This window comes from Citrus clementina, unplaced genomic scaffold (genome assembly GCF_000493195.1).
Source record: "Citrus clementina cultivar Clemenules unplaced genomic scaffold, Citrus_clementina_v1.0 scaffold_5, whole genome shotgun sequence".
NCBI lineage: Eukaryota > Viridiplantae > Streptophyta > Magnoliopsida > Sapindales > Rutaceae > Citrus > Citrus x clementina.
In genome coordinates, this window is record NW_006262201.1 from 13,410,777 (window position 1) to 13,433,055 (window position 22,279).

The following is a 22,279-nucleotide window of genomic DNA, read 5'->3' on the forward strand; positions in this document are numbered from 1 at the left end:
ATTAACAATGATAAGAGAAAACTTAATGGTTAAACAAACACACTTATGCAAAAATAATTTCAATTAGCAAAAGAATAAAAAAAACAAAGAAAGAAAAAAAAACTCAATTCAAATCTGGTGGGTCACTCAAATTTATTTCGATGTCCTCTCTATGTGATTGATACTCTAGATATGGCTTTAATCTTTGACCATTAACTTTAAATGTGACACCGTTCTTTGGGTCCTTAATTTCAATTGCCTCATGTGTAAAAACAATATGAACAATAATGGGGCCAGACCATCGAGAGCGTAACTTACCTGAGAATAGGTGCAAGCAAGAATTGAATAAAAGCACTTTCTGACCTGGAGTGAAAGATTTTCTCATAATTTGCTTGTCATGAAAGACTTTCATTCGCTGCTTGTAAATTTTGGCATTTTCGTATACATCATTGCAAATTTCTTCAAGTTTTGGCAGTTGTAATCTTCTTTCTGAGCTACCTTGCTGCATGTCAAAGTTGAATTTCTTGATGGCCCAATATGCACGATGCTCAAGTTCCACATGTAGGTGGCAAGTTTTTTCATACACTAGCCTGTAGGGTGATATCCCAATCAGGGTCTTGAAAGCCGTTCTATATGCCCATAATGCATCATCAAGTCTTAATGACCAATCTTTTCTGTCTGGCCTCACCGTCTTTTCTAATATGTGCTTTATTTCTCGATTGGAGATCTCAACTTGGCCACTGGTTTGCGGATGATACGGGGTCGCCACTTTGTGAGTGATTGAATACTTTGTCAAAATAACTTTGAATGCTTTGTTACAAAAGTGGGTACCACCATCACTGATTATTGCTTGAGGGAATCCAAAGTGCGAAGCAATGTTACTTTTCAAAAATCCTATCACCACCTTGTGATCATTGGTTCTGTATGGAATTGCTTCTACCCATTTCGATACGTAGTCAACAACAACTAATATGTATTGATGGCCAAAAGAAGGGGGAAAGGGTCCCATGAAGTCGATACCCCATACGTAAAAAATCTCAACCACTAAAATTGGATTTAGTGGCATCATGTTCCTTTGTGTAATGCTCCACATTCGTTGATACCTATCATATGAAGAGCAAAAGGTGTAAGCATTTCGAAATATAATTGGCCAATAGAAACCATATTGTAAAACTTTTATAGCTGTTTTCTTAGCACTGAAATGGCCTCCACAAGCTTGTTCATGGCAGAATGAAAGAATATTTTAAATTTCATTTTCTGGGACACATCGTCTAATAATTCGATCTGCACAATCCTTGAACAAATACGGGTCATCCCAAAAGAAATTCTTTATTTCTGCAAAAAAATTAGCCTTGTCTTGCTTGGTCTAATGCTCTGGAAGTTGACCTAGAACAAGATAATTCACGATGTCAGCATACCATTGTAATACTTCCACACTCATTAATTGTTCATCTGGAAAAGACTCATTCAAAGTTAATGGTTCTGTAATTGTGTCAAAATGGAGATGAGAGAGATGGTCAGCCACAACATTTTCTGTGTCTTTCTTATCTTTAAATTTCAAGTCGAATTCCTGCAAAAGTAACACCCAACGAATTAGTCTAGCTTTTGCATCTTTCTTTGTGAGAAGATATTTAAGAGCAACATGATTTGTGAACACAATTATTTTACAACCAATGAGATAAGATCGAAATTTTTCCAATGCAAACACTACTGCTAGCATTTCTTTTTCAGTAGTTGAATAGTTCAACTATGCATCATTCAATGTCATACTAGCATAGTAAATAACATGAGGAATTCGATTAACTCTTTGTCCTAATACTGCTCCTACTGCATAATCAGATGCATCACACATGAGTTCAAATGGTAAGCTCTAGTTTGGAGGCTGAATGATGGGTGATGATGTCAACAACTGCTTTAATTTTTCAAAAGCCACAAGACATGAATCATCAAAGACAAAAGATACATCCTTAGCAAGTAAATTGCATAAGGGTTTAGAAACTTTGCTAAAATCTTTAATGAAACGTCTATAAAAACCAGCATGCCTAAGGAAAGATCTTACTTCTCTGACTGTTTTAGGTGGAGGAAGATTAGAAATGAGATCCACCTTGACTTTGTCAACCTCAATACCTTTACTTGAAATGATGTGACTGAGAACAATACCTTGTTTTACCATAAAATGACACTTCTTCCAATTTAAGACTAAGTTCTTCTCGATACATCTCTGCAGAACTAGTGTTAGATGATGTAAACATTGATCAAATAAATCACCAAAGATAGAAAAGTCATCCATAAAGACTTTAAGAAATTGTTCAACCATATCAGAAAAAATACTTAACATGCATTGTTGAAATGTAGCAGGTGCATTACATAATCCAAATGGCATCCTCCTATATGCAAAAGTGCTAAAAGGGCAAGTGAAAGTGGTTTTCTCTTGATCTTTTGGTGCTATAGGGATCTGATTATTTCCCGAAAAGCCATCTAGAAAGCAATAAAATTCATGGCATGCTACTCTATCAAGCATTTAATCGATAAATGGTAAAGGAAAATGGTATTTACTTGTGACAGAATTCAACTTTCTATAATCAATGCATACACACCATCATGTAGTCACTCTAGTGGGCATTAATTCATTATCAGCATTGGTAACTACTGTGACTCCTAACTTTTTGGGGACAACTTGTGCATGACTGACCCATGAACTATCAGAAATTGAATAAATGATACATGCGTCTAATAGCTTAAGGACTTCAGTTCTAACGACTTCTTTCATGTTAGGATTTAACCGACGTTGCATTTCCCTAATAAGTTTACCATTTTCATCAAGGTGAATGTAATGCATGCAGTCTACTGGGTTTATACCTTTTATGTTTGCTATGGTCCATCATAATGCTCCTTTGTGCTCTTTTAAAACATTCAACAACTTACCATTTTGTTCGTCATTGAGGGATGATGAGATGATTATCGACAGAGTACTTTCTTCTCCTAAAAATGCATATTCCAATATGTTGGGTAATGGTTTGAGCTCGAGTTTCGATGGTGATTCTAATGATGGGATGAGTTTCTTCTCTGATGGTGCTAGTTGTTCAACTCTTGACTTCCATTTATTGGTGTCCATGAATGGTGCTGAGTCAAGTAGGGCGTTGACCTCATCGACTGATCTGCTAATATCAAAATCCAAACTAAAGTGAGTTAAGCATGTTTGTAAAGGGTCATCATTAAGGTTTGAAAGAAAAGTATTATCAACTAATGCTTTTATTAAATCCACATCAACAATTTCATCATCTGCATTGTGAGGTTGTTTGGCAATGTTGAAGATGTATAGCTCCATAGTCATGTTGCTAAAGGACAACTGCATATTTCCGGTTCTGCATTGAATGTGAGCATCGGCAGTTGCCAAGAAAGGTCGGCCTAAGATAATGGGGATGTGCTTCCTTGAATCCTAGATTGGTTGAGTGTCAATTACAATGAAATAAACAAAAAAATAAAACTTGTCTACTTGGATAAGCATGTCCTCCATAATACCATGAGGTTTTTTCATGGACCGATCTGCAAGCTGTAACACCAATGGAGTTGGGTGTAATTCTCCCAGTCTAAGTTTCACAAATACTGAATAAGACAACAGATTTACACTAGCTCTTAAATCCAACAAAGCATTCTCAATTATGTGGTTCTCTATGCTACATGAGATAGTGGGGGAGCCTGGGTCTTTTGCAATTTAGAGGAATTTTGTGTTGGATTATAGAACTAACGTTTTCTGTTAAAAATGCCTTCTTTTGAACGTGACTGTTTCTCTTTTTAGTACAAAGGTCTTTAAGAAACTTGGCATAAGATAGAACTTATTTTATAGCATCAAGCAAAGGGATGTTAACACTTACTTGTTTGAAGATTTCAAGAAACTCACCTGTGGATTTTCCTTTCTTTCCTTTAGCTAACTTCTGAGGAAATAGAGCTTTGGCAACATATTCTCGTGGGTTGGTTTCTTCTTTCTCTTCCGATGGTGAGTCCTCAACATTCACAAGTACAATTTGATTTTCTTTTGTCACTGGCATCTCCACTTTGTTGTCGACTTCTTTTCCTTTTCACAAGGTCATGACTGTTTTAACCTCTCCATATTGCTGTGGTGAACTGGTACTTACTTCATGTACTCCTTTAGGATTAGGCACTGGTTGACTTGGAAACTTGCATTTCTCAACAGTCATTGCCAAGGTCTAAACTGAAAAAGCAAGTTGTCCCACCATTTTCTTGAGGCTTGAAACTGATTGGGCTTGTGAGTTGAAGCCTGCCCTCATCTCATTTCGTAGTTCATCAATGGTGCGGTTCTGTTGTTCAATCGTGGAGTGAGTAATATTCTTGAAATTCTATAGTGAATCCTCCCATAATCTGAGTTGAGAATAGTTATGGTTCTGATTGTATGGTCTGAATGGTGGCTAAGAGGCTTGAGGAATTTGAGAAATTGGTTGCATTGGTAGAGATGGAGCTACTGGTCCATTCTGTTGGAATCCTTGAGACCACGAAAAATTGGGGCGGTCTCTCCATCCAGGGTTATATGTTTTCTCATTACACCTATGGCATTGGCTTGATCTGAGTACGAGTCATGGTCATGTGGTTCTGTTGATTTAGAGTCGGTAACGATGCTATTTGTCGAGAAAGACCTCCAACTATCTCCTTGACTTATTTGATTCCCGAACTTGACTCGCCAATGTGAACCTTATTCACTCGTTTAATTCTTTTAATATTCTTGAACGATTGACTCCGTTGTTGGGAATTATCCGCTTGTCTCTGGAAGAACTCCTAAATCTCTGATGCATTTTTCGACATTAGCTCTCCTCCACTTGTTGCCATTAGCTATTCTTGTACATGTGGCAATAATCCCTCCAAAACGTATTGGCATTGGTGCCATTTCTCGTACCCATGATGTGGACACTTCAAGAGTAGCCCATTGAATCGCTCCCATGTTTCTAAAAACTGCTCGTCTTCTCTCTGGGTAAACTCTGAAATTTCCCTGCGAATAACATTGGTTTTATACACTGAGAAATATTTATTCAAAAATTTAGTTACCATTTGTTCCCATGATGAAATGCTATTAGCAGGTAAAGTATTTAACCATGAACGAGCTCTATCCTTTAAAGAAAATGGGAATAATCTAAGTTTAACATCATCGTCTGAAAAATTCTCATATTTAAAAGTTTGACAAACAGCATGAAAATCATTCAGATGATTATATGGGTCCTCATTTTCTAAGCCATAGAATGTTGGGAGACAATTTAGCACACTAGGTTTTAGTTCAAAACTCCTAATAGCTACATTTGGGTATCTTATGCATGATGTGCTCAAATTAGCTAAGGGACTGAAATAGTCCTTAAATGGCCTCTCTGGTGGTACTTGTTGTTATTGCAAATCCATTTATTTTTAACGTGTTTGTATGTGCGAAGTGTTTTATCTAGTTCAAGGTCTATAGGTTCAAGATTAGGTAATAATGACCTTCGATCATGCATGCAATAAATACAAAAAAAATGAGAACAAAATTAATAAAAATAAACAAGAAGGAGAAATTACGGTACTAACCTTATCACGTTGTTACAACATTTTCTATAAAAAAAACACACTTAAAAAAATACGTTAAATAAATTAACTAAAAAAAATTAATAAGATAAAAAAAATTACAAAGAAAAATAAATTGAAAATTAAATTACAGAATTTTAAAGGAGAGAAAAAGAAAAGAAATTCTTACCTCTAAATGTAGATTCATTTTTTTCCTTTTTTTTAATAAGAAAAAAATACAAGAAAACAAATAAAAGAAATTATTCACAAAAATTAATTCTATGAATTAAAATAACTTACCTCCCCAGCAAAGGCGCCAAAAACTTGTTATACAAATTTTATTGAACTCACAAGTGCACGGATCTATTGTAGAATAGATTAATGGTGACGAGTGTCGATCTCACGAGGAGGTGGATTTTAATTGTGTGTAGAATTAATTTTTTAAATGGGTGGATGGTTTTGTTGGTGAAAATGATTTGGGGTATTCTAAAATTTAAATTGGAATGACGAAATTAAATTTAAAGTGGAAACTATTATAATTGAAGCGCTTGGATATTTCGATCCGCATCAGTATCCACCATGAGCTAAATATTCATTATTAGTGCCAATTAAATCATGAGGGGGAATCCACACCTCATGAACCACACTCTAATCAATATGGTGCTAAAGGCTTATCATGCCAAATAATAATAACTTTGTACTAGGGATCCGGTGAAACCACGGCGGTATCTAGACAAGATTATTATTATTTGTCGATGAGAAGTCAAAAGATCCACAAAAATTAGAGGGAAAGAGAAAATAAATTTATCAAATAAAGCCCATGACACATGTTGAGACTTCACCTTCAACCCAAGCTTGAAAGAAAATTAGCTACTCATAATTGAATTTGGGGCAAAATGAGAATTTATTAAAGTACGTAGAAAATACAAGATGGAGAAGGAATTACAGAAAATACAGCCCAAAAATGGATTCAGGGATGCAAAATTAGGGAGGGGAGACCCCCTTTTTTTATAGATACATTCAGTAAATCATGGCCATCGGATTAAAAACAGTTTGGACGCTCAGGATTGCGCCACGTCATCAATCAACAGTACTCAGTTTGACCACACAGTTTGAACAGTGACACAGTTTGACCACGCGGTTTGAACAGTGACACAGTTTGGTTAAAAATAATCCTGTGTATATGCATGTACCGTACGCGTAATTTTTGGTCTACTAACATGTTGCCACGTGACCGATCAACAGTGCATAAGAATTTTCTCCAATAGAATTGTGACATCTTATCAGTCAATGCCACATCATCGGTCAATGCCATGTCATCGATCCGTTTATGTGAACAATGTCGTGAACAGTAACGTAGATAATACTGTACATGTGAATAGTACTGCACATGTAAACAGTGATATTTTTCCTTTTATGCTCCTCATAAGGTTTTCGACTGTCCTGAGTTCAAAAGTGATGTCCGTTTTGCCGTCTGATTTCTCGTTCATTGTGAAATGACAATGATGCCCCTAAAAAACATAAAATACTTAATTAAAATAAAACACACATAATTAAATCATAAGAAGCATAAATACATAAAAGTAAGGGTGTTAGTAAGACTTGAAATGTAGAATGACGATTTTCTCCTTTATAAATATACATTTTCTAACACTCAACAATCAGCATTAGGATTATTTTTCATTTCTTCATTCTTTATCAAGACATCATTAATATTGCTTTTCTTTTACTTTTTCCTTTTCGCTACTTCTCTTGGATCCTGGTAAATATAACTAGATAATAACTGAGAACTGAAACTACAATTCAAGTCCATTAACAAATTAAAATATAAAATTTAATTTTTTATGTGTACCTTTGATTGAGCAGAATTAAAAGAAGAACCATTAGTTCTGTTATTTCATTCTTGTACATATAAGAAGTAGAAGTAGTCATAGTTCTTTGAGTGACCTACTGCTTAGTTGAAGACATTGTAGTGCTTTGGATTTTGGTCACTGCATAATTATTATCAGAAGGCTCGTTATAATTATCATTGTCGTTGTTCTGTTGTCACAAAGTATGAGGTTAACTCGTTTAATATACAAGATCAGGTAAAGAAAGATAAGATAATCATCACTAATTAAATTTGTAAAAAGAAATTAATTTTGGCAATTAATTCAGCATACAACAAAAAAAAAAGTTTTCAGTGTATCTGACTAGTCTCTAGACATTTGTTTTACTTTCATTACTCTTATCAAGTCCTGCTTCTTCTCTCTTTCATTACTTTGAGTAAGTTTCTTCTTATTGTATTCATTTATTAAACAAATGATAGTGATTTGGCATCCATGTTTCTTAATTTTTTGGGTAAAAAATTAAGTGCTTTTGTACTAAAAAACAAATTAAATATGATATTCATGCTATTTAAAACTATGTTCGTAGCAAACTTGGTATAGTTCAATAGAAAATTAAAATTCCATCACCCTATTTATGAACATGTCTATCCCTAGATATAGAAGTTAAATTGGTGGTATTACAGTCAATACGATTACGCCTAGAAAGAAAATTATAGCATAAAGCATCAAAGGGCAAAACTGGCATGATATATGATATTGCTAATTTCTAAGTGCTCTTTAAACTAATTTTCTAAGGAGAGAAAAGTGAACAAAAAATAATTAACAATTTTGAGAATACATAAAAACATTGAATTTCTACATTTTCATCTCTGCTAACGTAATGTTGCCATCAGCAATTGGATTTAGTATTCTTAGATACTCGGCCGAAAAATTAAACTTTCTACCATTCAATCTCCACCTGAAACAAAAGATCAAGTAAAAGATAGATAGTTAGAATTGCATTATGCAAGCAATCAAGTTTTACACAACAATTACAAGAACAATACAACCTCCTAATAATTGATGAAAATAGATTAAAAACTTCCCAATCAAATCAAGTCCTTTCCAAAATGGGCTTCTCTCTTTTTATTTAAAAAATGGTTCCTACCATGAAAATTGAGGCTTCATGAAGAACAAGAACAGAAAAAGAGATTTTAAGAGATGGGTTTTGGGTTTAAGAGGAAATTTTGAAATGGGTCAATTTGAATTTGATAATTTGATAAGGAAATAAGAAGAGGATGGAACTGTTATTGGGAGAGCAAAATATTTGAAATAAGGAAAAGTGTAGATAAGGCAAGTAAAAATGCTTTGGTAAATTGATCGTTGGATTTTAAAGACTTTAGTCGAACAGAGGTCAAGAAGTGGAACCAAAGAAGACAAAAAAAAAAAAAAAAAAAAAAAAACCAAGTGCCTTGCACATATGACAATACTAATACCAATAGAAACTAATTTTCTTAAGCTACTTGAATTTTGAGATAGCTAAATATTTTTAAATAAAATAAAATAAAATGGTTTGTTATTGGGCCAATTCGATATAGATTTGGATCCAAATTTAAAGTTAAATTCTCTAAATTTGTCAAAATAATAATACATCACAAATGAGTTATACAAATTTGTCTGTACAAAGAATTGTGGCATGAAAGAATTATTTGAAAAGTCTATCAATCCCTTCATATGTAAATTGATGTGATAAAGTTATAAATATAAATTTTTACGAAGTGTTCATGAATTAGTAATTGTGTTCAATTCTTTCTAACCATTTCATAAATTGTAGAAAAGTAACGGTTAGGAAAGGTCTATTCACAGGAGTTTAAATTTTATCCAGACAAAATAGTAGTAACAAAATAAATTGGTTACAATTACTTAAGAAAAAAACTTTTACTTACGATATTTTAGTCTTTTCATTGTAGATCATCTGCAATAAAAAAATAAAGTCTTAAAGTTATAAGAAATTATAATAGCTTTAGATATTACTATTATGTGTGTAGAAGTTTTTATAAATTTACACATATTTTTTAGTTACAAAATAGTTTCGTCACCTATAATTATATTTTGCAACTATTTTATAAAATTCTCCCATAATGTTGAATTTTTCAAGGGAAGTTTTTTTGGAAAAAGAAACTTGTCTTTTTACAATCAAAATAATGTTCCTTACAAAAAAAGTTGAATTAGGGACCAAGTAGTGCGTCTTAGGAAAAAAATAACTTGGTCACAAAAATACAACATTATCTAAGACAAAACTTTCAACTACTATTTTTAGTTTTGTCCCTGTAGTAACTCATCTAGGACTGAAAAATGAGGTCTTAAAATTATAAGAAATTATAATAGATTTAGAGACTAAATATTATATGTATTGATGGTTTATGTAAATTTGCACTTGTTTTTCAATTACAAAATAGTTTCGTCACCATTAATTATATTTCGCAACTATTTATTGTGTCATGAATAATGAAATATTGTCCTAAAATGTTCAATTTTTCAAGGAGATTTTGGGCCAAAAGAACTTGTCATTTTTTGACTAAAATAATATTTGTCACAAAAAGGTTGAATCAGCGACCAAGTAGTGTCTCAGGAAGAAATAACTTGGTAAAAAAAATACAATGTAGTTCAAGACAAAACTTTGAACTACTATTTTTGATTTTGTCACTATAATTACTCATCTAGGACTAAAAATAAGGGCCTTAAAATTATAAGAAATTAGAATAGCTTTAGAGACTAATATATTTGTCACGGATGGTTTGGTTAAATTTACACTTATTTTTTAGTTATGGAATATTTTCGTTACCTATAATTATATTTTCTAACCATTTATTTTGTCCTAAATGATGAAATATTGTCCCAAAAAGTTTCAAATTTGAAGATAATTTTTTGTCCTCAAAGATTTTTTTTTTGCTACTGTAATAATGTTTGTCACAAAAATATTGAATCAGAGACCAATCGGTCACATAAATACCATTTTGTGACCAAATGTTAAAGTGTTGTAAAAAATATTGTCTTAAAAAGTCAAATTCCTTGTAGTGTAACACATCTGGGTTATTATTGTTATGTTTATTTTGACCCTGAACATCTTTATGCTTCTAAAAATTGAGCTATATACAATTCCCTTTGAAGCGACCCTACTTCTCTCTCACATAGGTGATTTCTTAATTAAGAATAACCCATTTTACACTACTTAGATTCTTAGTGTATAAGAATCATTAAGAGCATAGCTCATCCTTTCTCCTACTGGTGTCACTATTTTATTATAGGAAGGGACAAGATGATACCCCAATAGTGATCTCACCTGGTCTTTAATAATTAAGTTGTCCCTTTGAACATAGAGTTTGGGAATCTCCAGTTAACTAGGTTAGATTTTCTTTTGTTATTGATGTAGCAGAAGTTTAATGTTCAAGATATTCCGTTGATTCTAGAGAATGCCGGAATAAAAGAACAACTAAACTCACGTTGATTCAAAAGAATGCCATGAATTTAGGGGTTAAGACTTGCCGATTCCGTATAATACCGAGAATTAACTGAACTGAAACACTCACAAAAAGATTTAAAAATTGAAAATATTATTGAAATCGAACATGCCTTCAAAGGCTACAAGAGGAAGCTATTTATAGTAGCAGAAATTATCCTAAATCACTAAAGGAAAACAAAATTCTAAATTGAAAAGGAAACAAAATTCTAAATTGGAAAGGAAATTAAAAGTCCTTAATTAATTAGGAAACATATCCTAGTATAAATTTCTATTCTGCATCATTCCCCCCAGGATGGAAAGAATTCGCTCTCGAATTTAGATTATCAGCAATAGCATCTTCATCATGATCACCTTTGTAAGGAATAAGATGCTTGACATTGAATACATCTGCTGTGCAAATATCACTAGGAAGCTTCAGTCTGTATGCATTAGGATTTATCTTATCGATAATCTCTAAAGGTCTTATTTTCCTGGTAGAAAGCTTGTTGTACTCGCCAACTGAGAGAACCTATCTTTGGTTAAGACAGCCCAGACAAGATCTCCCACTTGAAATTCTAAAGCTCGACGCTTTTTGTTTGCCACAATTTTATAACCTTCGGTAGTCTGCTTCAAAGACTCTTGCGTAGTTTCATGAATCTTCTTAAGCTGCTCAATAAAGTTTTCCGCCTTACTGCTTTTCAAATTAAATCTGGAATTGGAGCCAAGTTGATGGGAGCTCGTGGAATATATCCGTAATTCACTTGAAAAGAGCTTAAACCAATACTACGCTTAACTGCACGGTTATAAGCAAACTCGACTTGATATAACTTCTGGTCCCACGTCTTCAGGTTATCGCCAACTAGACTACGTTTCCTAAAGAGCGGTTGACAACTTCGGTTTGATCATCTGTTTGTAGTGATAAGCACTACTGAAATTCAAGCGAGTGTTAGTCAACTTCCATAATGTCTTCTAAAAATGGCTATGCAATCGTGTATCCTGGTCAGATACTATAGAACTCGGTAACCCATGCAATCTATAGACTTCCTTGAAGAATAAACGAGCAACAATCAAAGTGTCTGTAGTCTTCTTGCAAGCAATTAAGTGAATCATTTTCGAGAATCGATCAAGAACAACAACTATTGAATCCATACCCCTTTAAGTGCGGGGTAATCCCAAAACAAAATCTATGCTAATGTCAGCCCAAGGTTGTGTTGGAATCGGCAGCGGCATAGATAACCAGTATTAGTTGCTACACCTTTGGAAACCTGACAAATGCGACAAGTCTCGACATAGTGATAGACATCACGCCTCATAGTAGGCCAAAAATAAGTGTTGGCTATTAGAGCGAGAGTTTTGTTACGATCCATGTGCCCTTCGTTATGTAACTCTGCAATGATTTTCAATCTCAAACTTGAGTCATGAACACATAACTAATTACTCTTGAAAAGGAATCCGTCATGTAAATGATAATTTGAGCGAAACCCCGCAACAACGTCTTCTAATATAGAAGAAAAGAAAGGATCAGAAGCGTATAGCTCTCGAAATGTGTCAAATCCGAGAACTTGATTATGCATTTGTGTTAATAAAAAAAGTTCATCGACTAAGTGCATCTGCTACCCGATTGGATTCGCCAGAGGTATGCTTCACCACAAAAGTAAACTGCTGAAGGAATACTGTCCACGTGGCATGTCTGTGAGAGAGCTTGTCTTGACCATTGAGATACTTTAACGCCGTATGGTCAGTGTATAAAATAAAGTCTCTATGAATTAAATAATGTCACCAATGTTTTAACGCTTGGACTACTGCGTAAAACTCCATGTCATAAGTGTTGTAGCGTGCCTTTGCACCGTTCAACTTCCCACTTAAATAAGCTATAGGCTTACCCTGTTGGCTAAGAATAGCTCCAATGTTTACCTTGGAAGCATCATAATGTACCTTAAAAGTGAGTGAAAAAATCTGGTAGGGCAAGTATTGGGGTAGTAATCAACTTTTCTTTGATAATCTTGAATGCCTTAGTAGTTGCCTCTGTCCAAGAGAATTGTCCTCCTTTCATATAATCCATAATTGGTGCCATAATAGTACTAAAATAAGGAATGAATCGCCTGTAAAAAGAGGCCAATCCATGGAAACTTCTGGTGGCTGATAAAGTAGTTGGTTGAGGCCAATCTCGAATAGCATCCACTTTTGATTGGTCAACGATATACCATCCTTCGACACCATATATCCTAAAAATAATACTTTTTCTGTCAAGAAAATACACTTGTTTACTACTGTGTATAAACTCACTGCTCTTAAAGCTGAAAGCACTTCTCTCAAATGTTGTAGATGTAACTCGTGATTGGTGCTATATATAAGTATATCATCGACGTGAAAAACCATAAACTTTCCAATAAAAGGGTGAAGAACTTGATTTATAACTCGCATAAAAGTACTCGGAGCATTGGATAAGCCAAACAGTATTACCAACCACTCATATAACCCTTTGCGAGTTTTAAAGGCTGTTTTCCATTCATCTCCAGACCGTATTCAAATTTGATGATAGCCACTTTTCAAATTAAGTTTGGTAAAATTTACTACTCCACTGAGTTGATCTAACAAATCATCTAATCGAGGGATTGGAAAATGATATCGAACAGTAATTTTATTGATAGCTCGACTGTCTACGTACATCCTCCAAGAACCATATTTCTTTGTAGTCAATAAAGTAGGGACTGCACAAGGACTAAAACTTTCACGGATAAATCTCTTTCCTACTATCAAAAATTGACTCTTTAGCAAACTCTTCAGTTTCTTCCTCCTGGTAGTCTTCACTTTCCTTTGTGCCTACGAATAAGCCTTTACCCTATTTTCCTCCTTTTTTACATTCCGTCATTCGGTGCCCATTTTCTCCACAATTAAAACAGCATAATATTGAACCCGAGGATTGGGTTTTGCTGCTTTGACCGATTTCACTAGGTTTACTAGATTTATTTGGAGGATTTAGAGGAGTGAAATTACAGAATTAGGAAGTCGGGATTGAATTATCATGACCAACACTTCGAGCACCCCGAAAGCTTGAGTCATTAGTACGTCGACTAAATTGCTTCTCCAACTGCAAGGCTTGTTGGTTTGCCTTTGAAATAGAGTATGTAAATTTAATTAGTCTTGAAACTAAGATCGTAGGCCTCTAATGAAATCGAAAACCTACTGTTCTTCTGTCTCTGTCAATTCATTACGTTGTGTAATTTTGTGGTGTAATCATCCATTGATCGATTACCTTGCCTTAAATTCTATAGCTGTTGGTATAACAGTTTGGCGTATTTATGAGGCAAGAATGCTCCACGCAAGTGGTTTTCAAAATTTCCCAAAAATCAATCTTCTTTTTGCCTTGCCTAATCCTTGTGAGCTTAGTTTGTTGCCACTAAGCTACTGCTCTTCCATGAAATCGAGTTGCAGCAAGTGAAACTAGTTTATTTTCAGGAATTTCTTTGTTTTCAAAAACTTCCTCAATGACATTAATCTAATCCAATAATTCTTCAAGTCGACCACTTTCTTGGAATTTGGGAATGTCAATTCTCAAACCAAATTCCCATATTTTGTCATTAGTAGACTAAGTTCTAGGCCGACACCCAGAGAACGAGTTAGCAAAACTTTCACTTGATTTGTCTTCGCGTTCTGGAGTGCGATGGCATTCGTTAAGTAACTCTGCCATTCATGCCATTTGTGCAGCTAACATATCAATTTTGGCTGTCATGCTAGCCAGGGCTTCATCTTTAGAAACATTATCTTGATTGTAAGTTGCAGCATGAGCATCACGAGCTTTTCTTGGAGGCATTTTCCAAATTCGGGTTTGAAAAGGTAGTTGGGCTAAACTGAAATTAAATAAAATTTTAGGCCAAAACTATAATTAAGTAAAAGTTTTATATTTTTGATGACGGTGGTCGGAAACCGAGCAAGGATGGGTGGATCTGAAAGTTTTTGGGTTGGTGAGTATGATGGTGTTGGTGGTTTGTTAAAAAAAGTGGTGTTTTGGCAGGAAATTTTAGATAAAGCTAATGGTTTGAGCTTCGATTGATGGTAATGAATAGTGGGAAAGGTTCAGTTGATGGAGATGAATGGATTGATGGTAGTGCTTTTGGCCAAATCGTGCCGGAAAGTGGTGAACAGAGGTGGCAGCGATCGCAACTTTTTTGGCTTTTTTCCGGCGATCTATGGCTAAATGATGGTGGAAGATGCTTAGGGTTTGATGGCGGCGATTTATGATCCAATTGGTGGTGGTTGCGTCTGGATCGGTGACGGAAAACTAAAGCCGGTAGCCTTGGACGGTGGCCGAGGGTTGAAGCTTTTGCTTCTATTTCGTTTTTTTTTTAAAGCTAAACGAAAAAATCAAAAAGGGAAAAAAGTAAAGGTTTAGTGGTAGATGGGGTTAGATTGGTGATACCAGGTTTTAGCTCTGATACCAAGTTGATGCAGCGGAAGTTTAATGTACAAGACATTCCGTTGATTCTAGAGAATGCCAGAATAAAAGAACAACTAAACTCACGTTAATTCAAAAGAATGCTGTGAATTTAGGGGTTAAGACTCGTTGATTCCGCAGAATACCGAGAATTAACTGAACTAAAAAAATCACATAGAGATTTGAAAATTGAAAATATTATTGAAATCGAACATGCCTTTAAAGGCTACAAGAGGAAGTTATTTATAGTAGCAGAAATTATCCTAAATCACTAGGGGAAAACAAAATTTTAAATTGAAAAGGAAACAAAATTCTAAATTGAATTGGAAAGGAAATTAAAGTCCTTAATTAATTAGGAAACATATCCTAGTATAAATTCCTATTCTGCATAAGTTATTGACTTATAATTCTATGGGCTTCAATCCCATTCCTCTGAATGAATTTTCTATTAGCTTTCTCTTTGTTATCGATTTGGCAATATTATCATTTTACTCCACATATTCGATAGAAAGACCTTCAATAGAGAGTAGTTGTCTAATGGTATTATTTGTTCAACGTATATGTGTAGACTTATCATTATATTTATACATATTACTTTGTGCCCTTCCAATTGCAGATTGACTATCGTAATGAATGCAAATTGCTGGCACTAGATTTGACGAACTTGGAATACCCTCTAAGAAATTTCATAGCCATTCTGTTCCTTCACTACATTTGTCTAGTGCAATGAATTCAAATTCCATTGTAGATCTGGCTATTACAATTTGTTTAGAGGATTTCCATAAAGTAGCTGCACCTGTTAGTGTAAACACATATCCACTAGTAAATCTTTGTATCTTTCACATCAGATATCTAGTTCGCATCACTATTTCCTTCTAGCACAACCCAAAACTTTATCCACATAATATGATTAACTAAGAATAAGTTCATTAAAAGCTCTTGAAGTTTTTATTCCCAAAATGATTGTTAGACCATGTCTTTCATGTCAAACTTAGACTTCAATATATTCTTGATAGACTTGAATGTATTCTTGATAGACTTGACCTTTTTACCATCACTCTAAAAAATGAGCATGTCATCAAGATAAAGACATAAAATGACAGCATTTTTTTGTCTATTTGACATTTACACATTTGTTAAATTCGTTCATCTTAAAACAAGTTGCCATCATTGTTTGAGCAAATTTTTCATGCCATTGTTTTGGTGCGTACTTTAATTCATGTAAAGATTTTAATAATTTACACACTTTTTTTCTCTTGTCTTAGAGCTATAAAGCTTGGAACTATTCTATGTAGATTTTTTTATTTATCAAAATCTCCATTTAGATAGGTTATTTTTACATCTTTTGAAGTACTTCAAGATTATGCAAAGCTGCAGTCACAAGTATACTCCTAATGGAGTTTGTTCTTGTTACTTAAGAATATGTATCAAAATAATCATGGTCTTTTCGTTGCTTATAACCTTTAATATAAGTCTATCCTCATACTTTTTAATTGATTTATCAACTTTTATTTTCTCATGAAAATCCATTTGGATCCTAGATACGATTTTGTAAGATGGATTCAATTTCACTATTTATGGCATTTTTTTCACAAAGTACCTTCTGGTGAACTTATAGCTTCCTTGAAGTTTCAAGGTTCACTTTCCAAAAAAAATGTTACAAATCTAGAACAAAAGATTTTTCTACTCTATCTCTTTTACTACATCTAGGTTAAAATTGAACCTCTTACTCATCTTCTCGAAATTCTTGTTCTTGATCTTTGATTATCTTCAATGACAGCCTCATATATTCCTTTGAGCACTCTCAAATCCATTTTGGATTTATAAGGAAATAATGTTAACATGAATATGTTAATAATATTGATTTTGATGATAACAAACTTTAAATGATTTTTTTTTTATAAAATGTTGGAGCTATTTCTTAAATAAACGAAAGCCTTATAATCATTCCAATTATATTCATAAATGATAGACTTTCAAATTAGAAAATATTCTCTGCAAAATCTGGTTTAAAATGTGATTCTAGAAATAAACAGTGAACCGTTTTCTTTTAAACGGTTAACCGATTAAAACTAGAGAGCAACATATTGCCTAAGCTCTAACTGATTAAGAAAAACAGAAAACACAAAAAGTTGGGAAGGCTACTGGAATTTAACGGTGAACCGTTTATTTAAACGGTTAACCGATAAAATCCAGAATTAAAGATTTTACTCATTTGGCACCGTTTAACAAAACGGGATAAGGCTAATTTGTTTTGCAGGTTACTGGAAACAAACGGCGAACCGTTTATTACAAACGGTTAACCGATAATTTCCAGAGAGGTCATTTCATGCAAATCCTTAACCGTTTAATGCAAACGGATAATTGATGTTCATCTTGCAGGTCTCTGGAATTTAACGACGAAAGGTTAACCCTAAATAGTAAACTGTTTATTTGAAAATTAGCCCAACGGTAACATTGACCAGATGAAACGGTTAACCGTTAATGTCTAACGGTGAACCATTTTCGAGCAGACAGCCTATAACGGCTAGTTTTTTAGCTCCAGTTATAAATAAGTTCATTCAAAATCAAACAAGATTGATCACAATACAACCATTGAACTTATATTCGAGAATCCAATCTTCATAGAGCTTTAACACACATTCTTGCTTCATCTATTCACACATTGGGCATTGATTTATAATCTTAAATATTGTGTGAGAGAAAAATAATTTTTAATCTTTTACTTTGAGTGATTGTAAGTGTTGTGATATACTCGGGTTAAGATATTGGGGATAATCTCTTATTGTAAAGATTCATTGACACCTTGGAAGTCAAGTGTAAGGGTGGGCAAAAAAATCGTGGTCTTAAAAATACCGAACCGAACCAACGGTTTTTTTTTTAATTCTGATCGGTTTTTATTTAAAAAAAATTGAAATATATCATTTGTAAAAAAATCGAAATGTCGGTTCGGTATTCGGTTCACTTAGCTGAACCAAAAAACCAAATTAATATTAGATTTTATTCAAATCGACATGTGTTAAATTTTTTTTATAGATCCAAATATTGAGTTGGAAAATGCTTAAAGTTGATGTTGATATTGATGAAGATGGGAGAACGTTGTTGGCGTTTGTTTGCAATTTTTTTTTTGGGTGAAGATGGGATTTATTTTGTGTTGTAAGTTGTAATTATTGTTATTTTTATTTGTCTTTACAACATTATGATTATGATTATGATTATGTTTATGTAGATGGAGTATTGGAGTTTGGTTATGTATTTTGAAATTTTAATATTTCATATTTTGTGAGTACCTTATTAGTAGTTAGTAAGATATTAGTGATAAAATGTGTTTTGAATACTTTGTATTTATTGTTAATATTTGTAATGAAATTAGGATGAACTAATTGTTGAAAAAAATTATTCCATTCATGAGGCCCAATGGGCTAAAAATTTGAAATTTCAAAATAGGCCCAATAGGCCCAGAACCGAAAAAACCGAACCGAATCGAACCAATCCGAAAAGATCAGTTCTTATTGAGTTCGGTTCTTATTATGTTCTTTTTATAAAATAACCGATTTAAATCGGTTCTACTTAATTTCAATCCGAACCGAACCGAACCGAACCGTGCCCACCCCTAGTCAAGTGTAAGCATTTGAAGCCTTGGAGGTTTGCTTAGTGAAATCCTCAAGCCCGGAAAGCTTGGAGGCGTGGACGTAGGCGAGGTTGGCCGAACCACGTAAAAATCTTCGTGTTTGAATCTCTCTTCCCTTATCTTTTTATATTGTAATTGATTTAATTGTTATTCTATTAAATTCATCTTAGATTTGCTTGATAATTTATTTTAGAATCCAATAAGTTTTAGAATCCCAATTCACCCCCCTCTTGGGTTGCACACTAGTATTTCAAATAATTGTTTGAGAAATGATGCATTTCTTGATTCTATTATTGTACTTTTGTGAAAATCTAGTATATTCTACTCATACATTTGAATTCTATAAGTACTATTGTTATGTGCATAACCAATGAAAATGCAATCCACAGTATTTGATCCTATCTTCACGTTTTTAAGTGGAAGAATGACTAATTTAGCAAGATAACTCACACTCATAGGTATATATAGGAAGGTAATCTATTTCCCCATAATTCACAAGGGTTTTTTTACTTTATTTTATGGTACCTTATTTAAAAGGTAATTAATTAGCTGGTAAAAAAGCTTCTTCCTATATGTTTTGAGGTAACCTAATACTTATCAATATTGCATTCATCATTTTTCTCAAGGTATATTTTTTCATTTAGCAATTCTATTGGAATGAGGTGAGGAGCTACTATTTGGTGAATGATTCTATATTGTGTTAGGAAATATGTCTTATTTTTCAATAAAAATTTCCTAGTATATTTTCTTCTTTAGTAAGATTTTTATTTAAAGAATAATATTCCCTTTGAGACTTGAATTATTCTAGGCGGAACGCTGCTAATATAAGAAAATGTATACTTCTCTTATAAGAAATAATCACTATATATATAAAGGTTGAATTCACTTGTTTGTATCAACAATCAGTTCTCTTGAAGTAGATTGTTTCTAGTGTGAGAGAAATGATAGGTTTATTAAGAGACTGAGTGTTATTAAGGTTTTGAATGTGAGAAAAAATAATAGAGTGATTGTAATAATTTTTTACATAGTAAATGTTTCTCTCGTTGCCCTTGTCGGCCATTATTTTTCTTTAGTATAGGAGTTTTCTAGGTAAATTCTTGTGTTGTGTGATTGGTTTTATCTTCCATCTATTTTCTGTCTATTATTTATTTGATATTTTTGCTTGCAAGATCTTGGGTGCGATTAAAATTGGCTTACTTAAACAAGTTGTATCAGTGCTAAAGTTGCAACACAGAAGAAATATATCAGCAATGAGCTTTTCAAACCTGCAAAGGTAGAAATAGAAAAGTTTGATGGAAGAACCAATTTAGGCTTATAGAAAGTTCAAGTCAAGGATATATTGATTCAATCTAGATACATAAGGAAAGCAAGGATGATGTAAAATCTATTCCCACTCGTGGAAATTCTGGAGATGTGTAGACAATCAAGACACCTTAGAGAAGATTGTTAGAATAGAGCAAGTTCCGCAAATAGCTTTAAGTTAGTAAATAGAGATATTGATAATGTCAACCACTGATATGTCTTTTTTCTCCATGAGAGAGAGGTTTATCCTTTTTGGCATGCTATGCTAGAGGATGTATTACTGTTAGCAGGTCTATAAGATTTGTACATAAAGCATGGTTTAACATTTATGAAAGGTATGTCACTATAAGAAATTGTTGTTTTAGCCACATACCATAAAGTGGCTAAAAGCTACAAATTTGTAGCTAAATATCTTTTGCCACAAACAAAATTTCATGGTCATTTTGTTACCTAATGACCGTGGCAAAAAATATATATAGCCACGACATAAAGATTTCGTGGCCAAACATTAACAGACACAATTTATGTTCCTCGCAAAATACCATTGCACACTCCCTCTTCCTTAGCATTGTAGACGAAATATTTGACTCCATCCGTGGATAAATACGGATTCGTGGCTAAAAGTAACACCATTAGCCACAAATCAAATTGTGGCTAAATGACACAACCTTTAGCCACGATATGGGTTTATCATTAATTACCTTCTCTGGTAACATTAGTCATGGTGGCTAAATTGCAAATTTGTGGCTAAATTGCAAATTTGTGGCTAAATGCAAGACTATCAGCCACGAATACATTGTGGGTGAATTTGGTAACATTTTACAATGAAATCTATTTGTCACTAGTTATATTCTTTGGTAATGAAATCGATTGTGGCTACAAAACTTACAGATTTGATTGTTGGTTTTTGCCACAAAAATATAATGCCTTGGCTACGAAATATTTTGTATACATTTATTATATATAATTATTTGGCTAATGACATTAAAAATTTTAATATGATATTATTCTTTTTTAATGGACAATTTATTGAGTTATTAAATTTAAAAGAATTTATCTCAAACTAATAAAGAATTTAAACGTACTAGCATAAACTTTAGCACTAAAAAAGAACAATCATATTATAAGTAAATATAAAAGTACACATAAAATAAAATACATATAAATCAAATAGACACAAAAGTTAAGGCCACACCAATTAGTTTTTCATCGAACCATAAAAGAACCATATAAGGCTAGTTGACAAATCTGCATGGTAATAACAAGTAAAATAAGTCCAAAATGCATATAATTAAGATGAGGAAATCATGATTGAGGTAGTTGAACATATTGCAACCTTGAAGTAGTAGCATGATTGGATAAATAAGAGCTAATGAGAGCCTTAAATTGGTTAAGCCTACTAGACAAATCACTAAGGGTAGTCTTAGTGTTTTGAAGTTCAATCTTTGTTTCTTGAAGCTCAATCTGAGTGGCTTGAAGTTCTGTCTTTGTTGACTCTAACTCATTGCGCAATGCTGAGGCATTTTAATTAGACGTTGCCTATGAACAAGGTGGTAGCTTACACAATCAAGTCCAGAAAGGTAACCGTATTTCTTACCATACACTAATTGAGATAATTGTTCATTGCTTAGTGGCTCAGACGCTCTTGTGGTTGGACTATCTTCTCCAAGAAATAATAATAATAATAAAGGAAACATTATTAATTTGAAATAAATTAATTAGTGTAGAAATAAATTTAAAATTTCAACAAATTCTTACTTCTTGACTGAGCCTCAACATTCACCCATTCTTTATTGGCGTTGTAATGAGTTTCATGAAATAAATCAAGGTTTGTATCTCGCCACTCTTATTTTACTATTCAAAACAAATGCATAAAAATATAATATATTATAACACACACACACACTAGCTATGTTAAAAGAATTACAATTAAAATTATCACCTTAGAGTTCTCCTCAGATGAGTAATAAATGACTTAGATCCCCACGATGATTATACAATAATTTTTTCTTATTTTCAGCATTTATCTTACAACCAGCCTAAAATGCATACACCGGGCGTAAAGTATTGGCCACGGGTTG

The 22,279-nt window shown here is 33.3% G+C and overlaps 1 non-coding gene across 1 annotated transcript; it reads left to right on the forward strand.

Moving 5' to 3' along the window:
- The first annotated feature begins 4,885 nt into the window (after window positions 1-4,885).
- Window positions 4,886-4,989, forward strand: LOC112098631. Its single transcript, XR_002905741.1, has one exon. It is a non-coding gene; the product is annotated as a small nucleolar RNA R71 (small nucleolar RNA).
- The last annotated feature ends 17,290 nt before the right edge of the window (window positions 4,990-22,279 follow it).